The sequence below is a fragment of the Accipiter gentilis genome, chromosome 21 (assembly GCF_929443795.1).
Source record: "Accipiter gentilis chromosome 21, bAccGen1.1, whole genome shotgun sequence".
Taxonomy (NCBI): Eukaryota; Metazoa; Chordata; class Aves; order Accipitriformes; family Accipitridae; genus Astur; species Astur gentilis.
In genome coordinates, this window is record NC_064900.1 from 6,894,425 (window position 1) to 6,901,321 (window position 6,897).

Below are 6,897 nucleotides of genomic sequence, written 5' to 3' on the forward strand. Positions count from 1 at the left end.
ATGCAAAATTCTAGGCCAGCGTATCCACATTTGAGGTTTATTTCTCAAAGACTACCTCAGTAGGTTTATATCACCACAAGCTTTCTTAACACACGCTAAGCTTAACACGTTGATTCACAGGGCTCTGGCTAACCTGTCCTTTTGTTTGTTAGAAGAAAATAAAAAGCAACCTCATTTTGGTATTTGAAAGCTGACGACGCAGTTCTGAAAGGGATCTTTATACCCTTTTCCTCTCCACTCTTATGATCTAAAGAACAGCAGAAGGGCCTGATGCACAGTCTTTAGACACACAAGCTTGTTCAGACTCGCTGACATCGCAACCAGTGAACACATCCTTGCATTTGGCAGGGCCCCAGGACTGTGGTTCTGCATAAGAGTATGACCTGCTGGCTAATCTCTTTGCCAGAGTGGACCTTAGAGAGCCAAAATGGCACTGCTGCCGCAGGGCTCAGGGTGAAAGACTTACTGCCTATGCCGGGCACAGAAATTAATGAAAAATGACTGGTTTCCAAAACACCATCTGGCTTTCACAGGCATATATAGAGACACCACAGCCCAAAACCTCTGTGAACTTGACAACAGTGGGTTTTCATAGGGGCAACACGCTGTGGTGTGGTTTGGACTTTGCCCAGCAAGCCTCCAACATGCTGCACGGGCACAAGGTGCAGTCGCCATCCTCACGTCTAAGGGGAGCTCAGGGAAGAGTTTTGGCCACAGGGCAGCAGCCTCCCCAGAGCAACTGAGCAGAAAGCAAGGGTAAAGTTTGGCTCTCACCTCTGTGCTGGCACACTGCCTGCGAGGAGGGCGAAGAAGCTCAAGCACGTCCCACACGCTCCCTGAAGCACATTTCCCTCCATCGATCCCACCAGAGCCAAAATAAATTGGCACTGCCTCTTATTCAAGAGCTCCTACAACACACAACAGCAGCCCCAAGAGCCCCTCTCAGGCACCCTGTCTGCACCATGCCAGGTGCTCTGCTAACAACCCCATGGAGCACAGCTGAGCCTGCCATCCCATTTGTCCTTTCACAGGGAAGGAGAGGCCATTTTAATAAAAGGAGCATGCAGCATCCTCAGGGCAGGGATCTGTCGTTCCCTGTTTCTGTAGAAAGCCCTGCACTGCCTGCAGCAGCTTTGGGACTGTGTAAGCATCGAGGGGTTTTTCCCCTGCAACAAACATCTTTCCAAGCTCTTCAGCTGACTTGCTTCCACTGCATCCATACTCCTTTTGTCCTAGCTTCCCATGGTCACTCATACAGCTGTGTTGCTGGAGCACACGCTCCTGTGGAGAGTTGATTTTAAAAAACTCTTATGTGCAAATATGCATACGAAGCAAATTTTGAAAGCCTCCCATCCTGCAAGCATTCCCTCCAGAAAACCGGCTTCAAGCACTATGTTCAGCCAATGAAGCACCAGAAACAATGTTGTATGATTCGGGGCCAAGAGGAACTAAACCAAACACCAGGAAATAAAAAAAGATGTTTGCGATACATTTTGTTGAACAATTACCCAAAGTACGTTTAGAAAACTCTAAGATGATAATCACCCCCATTCTACCCAAGGACCTGCAATTCATTTAGTCATTATTCACCTTAAATTGTTCTCCTGGCCTAGGAGCTGGAATACATCACAACCTCTTAAACCAAGACTGACCACAGGAGCACCAAAACACACAGCAGCAGGTTTTTCCCTCAGGATGTTTTTAGTCTAACCAGAAACAGGAAGTCTCCGAAGATTCTGCAGGAGAGCTTTTTCCTTGCGGGATATCCCATCTTAACTGTAACTTCGCACTGCAAAGTTTTTAGCCCGGGAGGTAACAGTTTAAACCAAGAGATTTGCAAGCCTTGGTCCATAACGTGCCAGCAGTAATATATCAAGCCATCTTTGCACATTAAAGAAGTCCAAGGGAATTGTGCCTCATACCTCTGAGGCACTCGGCATCAGGCATTAAAACAAACAATCCACCATTATTTACTGCCAAAGAAACTTTAGTTAACCTGGAGTTACGTTGGCCTACTTCTGCTGTAACATCTTGCAGGCTGAGTGACTAAACTGAGACTTAACTGAGCCCAAGGACTCTGAGAACCCACCCACGGGCCAACTTGGGGTAAAATAACCAACGTGGTCCCCAATGCACTCTTCCCTGCCACTTCTCCCCTGCTTCGTAAGGCACACAAGGCCCAGGGGGGGTTGTCTGTCTGCCTGGGAAAAGGGAGCCATTTCGGAGGCGTAAAGGTGCCTCTCCAGCCCTGCGGCAGTCCTGAGGAGGCTCAGCACAGCAGAGCGGGTCCTCCCTGGTGTGCCTGAGCTCTGCTCTGAGAGACACCACGGTGGGTGCCGGTCAGCTGGCAAGAGTCAACACGGATGGCAATATCTGCCCTCCACAGCGCTCACCGCATCGGCACAGGGTTTAACCCCGTTTTCTGCATGGGAAAAACAAGGCATAGGGCTGCAGAGGAAACTGTTTAAGCTCACAGAGTGCATGTGTGTTGGCTGAGGACACAGCCCAAACACCTCCACATTCAAACCCGTGCTTTCACCTGAAGAGTGTCTTTTCTGCCCTATCACCCATCTTCCCTCCCAAAGCCTGGGTAGAAGTAATAGTTCTTTTTTTTTTTTTTGCTGTGCATGTTATCACACTGCAGGGTTTTTGTGCTCCTGAGGACATGCGATTCAGGAAGAAGCCAGGAAGCACTGGCAGGTAGATTTGGTGATGTTTCAGTCAAGTGTGGTCATTCAGTAACAATGATGAAATGCTACAAAAATTCAGGTCAGCCCTAAACATATTAGTCGTCTTAACTCAGGAAAGGAAGTTTCCCCTCTGCATCACTGGGGAGGACGGGGACAAAGCAGGCTGCTTGCTTCACAGCTGTAGCAGCACCCTGAAAGCACTGCAGGGCTGCCAGTTTGGTACTAAAGGCTTGGAGGGATCTGTCTGCTGTTAGTTTTGAGGACAGAACAGAGTTTCAAGGAGCAGGGGGGACTGGGCAATGATTCACCTGTCCTTCGACGGAGCAAAACTCCAAGCCAGGAGACTCACACCCAAACAGCTGGAAAGACCTCTGCAAACACCACGCACTGGGTTTCACATTGCAATCTTAAAGAACCTCTTGCTCTGTGCTTCTGTATCATGCCAGTACAAGGTACAGAAAAGCTGTATTTTCCAGATTGTAGGGATACGTAGCAGCCGTAAGACTTACATGCCAGTTTGTAGCACATACATTCACCTGTAATACTTCTTTGCACCAAGCAGAGAAGAGATGAGTGTGGATTCAGCTACTTGTACCAGGATATCTCTCACAGAAAGGTCCTGTGGGTGCGCGTGTGTATGAGAGAGGGAGAAAACTGAACTTGCCTCTCAAATCTGTATAGGATTCTTGTGCACCCCTCAGATGAACCTGCCTCATTTTCCCCAACGGGAACCACACCAGCATGGAGGACTGCACTGTATCTGACTTCAGCCCTCGCAGCAAACACCTACTGGGACCTCGTCTGCGTTGTACATGCAGGATGAGTCCCTGTAATTGTATCTAGAGAGGAGGGTTAAGAAAAGTACATGGAACAAAAGTCCATTTATTTCTTGTCAGAGAATATCATGCACTCAGCAGGGAGCTCACAGCTCTCCCCAATTGTCCTATTTACTTCAGAAGATCCCGAGATGACTCCTATTAGCATGGGAAGTTATTTCACCTTCATTTCTTTAGGTCACTTAAATAAACAGAACAAATCTTCACTGCAAACCCATGATGTGTTTCTGCTGAAATCCTTCCCCAAGCCATGAGCCTCAGTATCCAACCCATTAAAAAAAAGTATCTGCATGTATGTATATACGCATAAATACGCAAGAACCCTCCTCTAAACATATGTACACTGAGGCAGTTAGTTTCAAAAGAAGAGAAAACTAATATAAAATCCTACTTACAAAACACCCACATTCTTCTAATATTTTCCACAGTAGTTTTTCAGCCCATGGGAAAAGAAACTTTAATGGCAGATTGCAAATGAACGTATCAAAAAGACACCACAATAGCGATGTAGAAATTAAGAGAACTGGGCACCAAGAAAAACAAGCAATTTAAGACATGCCGGGAATTATGCGCGGGCGCAGAGTGTGTGTGTGGATTCCTGTTATCCCACTCGCATAATGCTGCGGAGAGGTCAAGAGAGTTTCTTTAAAACAAACAGGGACCAAAAAAACCCTTTAATAGACCTGAACTGCCTTTCCCACAGTGCTAGTGAAATAACACTTGGGGTACCAGAACTAGCTGGGGAAGTGCCCAAAGATACAAGATTTGTATTAAATACCTCTTGGCAGTCAGGGGTATTGGTTAAATCTATTATTATATTTCAAAGTAAGTATTAATATCTTCAGAGCACTTTAAAAAGTCTTGTTTGGACACAGCTACAAATTCAGCATCCCACTTTCTCCCCAACACATTTTCTATTTACAGGCACCATCCAGAGGACCTGCCAAAGTTGCAGTCCAAGCAGCGAGGCACACGTGCACAAACCCTACAGCATCCCACCGCCAAGCAGAAATTACTTCCCCCGACCCAAATTAACTCCACATCCTTGCACCAACTGTGAAAAACTCTATGGCTGCACAAGACGACGACAAAAGTTTTACTCGCAGATTACCCACCCCTGCTTTTCTTAGCAGCAGCAGCACCAGCCCCTTCCTTCACAGGGCACAAACCCAAATGCCTTCGCATCTGCAGGAGCCGGGTCTTGCCTGCAAACTCCCATCAGCTTTTGACAAGAGTTGGAGCAACGGAGGATGAAACCTGGCACAGCTTTTCCCTCTCCCTCGCTCCACCGCGCACCGTCCGTCCCTCCTCGACTAGCCGGTGGCGAGGAACGGGGCGACGCGGTGGACCAAGATTTTTGGGGAAGTTTCAGGCAAGCGCCGGAGCACCGCGATGTGTGTGTATGTGCATGCACTGGGCCCTCCATTAACGCCGACCGACCGAGGAGTTAGAGCTGAAGGAAAACCGCCGAGCCCCCCTCCCCACATCCCACCTGCCTGAGCGAAAACAAGCCCCGTGCTGGTGGGGACCAGCGGGTCTCCACTCCTCCCTTGTCACGTCTCCCGCATCCCTGTGCGGATCCCCCTTCCCCGCATCCCCACACCAACTTCCCAAACTCTGACACACAAAGATTGGCCGCCGCTGGCCCAAAGAAAGTGGGGGGGAAAAGCCCCGTGCCCCTCCGCCCGCCACAGCCATCCTCCCGGCCCCTCGCCAGCCCCACCGGGCCCGGGCCCGGGCCCCCTTCGCTTCACTCACCGCGGTCTCCAGTGGAGCAGGAGGGGGAAAACACAAAGATGCCCCAAACGAAGGGAAGCAACAAAGAGGCTTAACTCCAGGAGCTGGGAACTTCCAGGCCGGATCTGCGGGGAATTCAGTACACACACACACAGAGAAAAAAAAATAAAAAATAAAATAAAATAAAAAAAAATAAAAGGGAGAAAGAGAGTAAAAAAAGAGGGGGAAAGCCTGTTTTGGGGGGGAAGGGGAAGGTGGGGGGCCCTTGGTTTGGGGGGTTGGTTGTGTTTTTTCTGCGGGTTGCCGCTGGGGATGGGGGGCCGCGCAGAGCTCAGGCGCGGCGGGAGGAGGAGGAGGAGGAGAAGAAGGAGGAGGAGGAGGAGGGAAGAGGCGCCGGGATGCGGGAAGCCAGATCCTCCATACGGGAGACGGCTTTTGGATGACTGAACTCCCAAACAATTCCCTGCTCTGGCTACTCCTGCCCCAGAGCCTCCCTCCTCCCCTCCCCCTGAGGAGGAGGGAAGAAGAGGAGGAGCCAGAAGAGGGAGAAAACGCAAAATAAAACCCCTTCCCCAAAACCCGGGCGGCAGCCCACCCCTGTCCCCTTCCCCCCCCTCCCCCAATAACACTAACCGGCATCATCTGGCCGGTGCCTACCCCCGAGGCAGCCGCCGGCTCCCCGCGGGGCCGCTCCCCGCCGCCCAGCCCCCGGCAGGCGGAAGCGGGAAAGTTGGGCCGAAAAGTTTGGCCTGGGCGGAGGGAGGCCGCGCCCCGCCGGCCGTGAGGGACGGGACCCCCCCCCCAGACCCCGGGGTGGGGGGGACGGTGGTGGGGTGGCAGCTGCCAGGTCTCGCTGACTGAAGCGGTCGGCCCGGCCGAGCCCAGCAGTTGAGAGAGAGCCCCCACCCCCCCCGGTGGCCCCGCACCGGCGGCCATCCCGCCTCAGGCCGGCTGTGAAACCGGCCGGCACCGGTCAGGGTGACGGGGCGTTGGGCCGTGAGGAAACGGGGTGCTGATAAACGGCGCTTTGTGGCAGGCCTCCTGGGACGCCTGGCCTCTTCCCTGAAGGGGCTGAGCCCGGAGGGTTGGATAGAAATGGCACCAAACACCTGTCGAGCGTCCCAGGGAACAGCTTTTCTTGTACGGCTGTCCCTACACCGCCGGGCACCTGCTGGGAGGATGGGGGAGAAACCACGCGTGAGCACTGCCACAGGATTTAGGCAAGTCCCCTCATCGCTTACGTGCCTCAGTTTCCCCGGTTGTGCGGCTGAAGTTCGAGCATCTGCTTCGCTGCCTCACAGGCGTCACCAGCGTTTGTGAGGGGACCTGAGGTGCTTTCCCTGCCTGGCATCACCCACAGGATCATTCCCTCCAGGAGAGGGTTCCCATCCTGTTTGCCCTGTGGTGGGACCTGCGGCAGACCATCCGGATCAGGACGTCAGGAAGCCTGAAACAAAAGCAAAGGCAGGGAAGGAGAGGAAGAGAAATGACTATGTAAAAGACAAAACTTTGCATGCATCCAGGTTAAATAAGATGCACCCAAATGTTTATTTCAGGTTGCAGTTTCCCCCCAAAGTGTGGGGTCTAACGTTTTGCTAAATGAAGACAGTCCCTTCCCTTCCCACGGAGGTCAA

General features: G+C 51.7%; 1 protein-coding gene across 5 annotated transcripts in view; it reads right to left on the reverse strand.

The window, feature by feature from the left end:
• BOC (BOC cell adhesion associated, oncogene regulated) overlaps positions 1–5,706 on the reverse strand; it is a 57,359-nt gene extending 51,653 nt beyond the window's left edge. For all 5 annotated transcript variants that reach the window (XM_049824848.1, XM_049824845.1, XM_049824847.1 and 2 more), the window contains exon 1: positions 5,285–5,706. The gene's annotated coding sequence lies outside the window, so the exon portion shown is untranslated. The remainder of the gene's footprint in view (positions 1–5,284) is intronic.
• Between the last annotated feature and the right edge of the window lie 1,191 nt (positions 5,707–6,897).